This window comes from Aplysia californica, unplaced genomic scaffold, assembly GCF_000002075.1.
Source record: "Aplysia californica isolate F4 #8 unplaced genomic scaffold, AplCal3.0 scaffold01068, whole genome shotgun sequence".
Classification (NCBI taxonomy): Eukaryota; Metazoa; Mollusca; class Gastropoda; order Aplysiida; family Aplysiidae; genus Aplysia; species Aplysia californica.
In genome coordinates this window covers 60022-61190 of record NW_004798338.1, presented here as the reverse complement: position 1 = coordinate 61190, position 1169 = coordinate 60022, and positions in this window count along the sequence as shown.

Here is a 1169-nt window from a genome sequence, read left to right as displayed (position 1 = left end):
CCAAGGTCATCAACTACGTGTTCCTCACTGGCCTGGTCTGTGTGCTAGGCATTGCCGCCAACGTCATCAACATCATCGTCTTTGCTCGACAAGGCTTGCAGGACTCTGTAAACATCAGCCTGCTAGGTGGGGTTATTTGTTTGTATGTTTATTTGTTTGTTTGTTTGTTTTTCATTTTGATGGGAGTGTTTTCTCGGCAAGGGTTGCAGGACTGTAAACATCAGCCTGCTGGGTAGGTTTATTTGTTTGTGTTTGTTCGTTTGTTTGTTTGTTATCATTTTTATGTGAGTGTTTTCTCGGAAAAGCCTGCAGGACTCTGTAAATATCGGCCTGCTAGATGCGTCTATTTGTTTGTTTGTTTGTTCTTCATTTTTGATGGGAGTGTTTTCTCGGCAAGGGTTGCAGGGCTCTGTAAACATCAGCTTGCTGGGTAGGTTTGTTTTTTTAAAAATAATGTTTATATTGGTGTTTTTACGTCCCCATCAACACATTCAGATCATTTAAGAGGCGGGCTTCGACCCTGCCTCTCAGGGCCAACGTCATTAAAATGATTGTGTTTGCTGGACAAGGCTTGCGAGAATCTGTCAACATCAGCTTGCTAGGTGGCTTTAGTTATTATTATTATTATCATTTCATTTTCATTTTAATGTAGTTTTTTTACGCCCTCATTGACACAATTTAGATCACATCTTTAGGAGGCAGGCTTCCTATCCTGTCTGTCAGGGCCAGCCTTGGATGAGAAGGACACACCATCCCAGCAGAAAGGCCGAGATGGATAAAATTTTTCTCTCCCCTCGGGAATCGAGCTCGAGTCTCCTGCGTGCGTCAGCAAAGCGCCTAAACGCTACACCACAGACACCAACAAGGCTTGCAAGAGTCAGAGCAAGACCGATAAACATGCTTAAACACCCACACACTGACACGATCTTTCATTCTTTATAGCTGAGTACCCATTCCTGCGTGCAAGATGCCTTTCTCAAAGATACAACTTTGGGCCTCTGATGGGATTCGAACATACGACCTCAAAGTTTAGGGTGTAAGAGCCTAACCACGATACCACCGACACCACAATTTAAAAACAACAACAATAATAATGATGATCATCATCATTGTGATGCTTCTTCTTCTTCTTCTTCTTCTTCTTCTTCTTCTTCTTCTTCTTCTTCTTC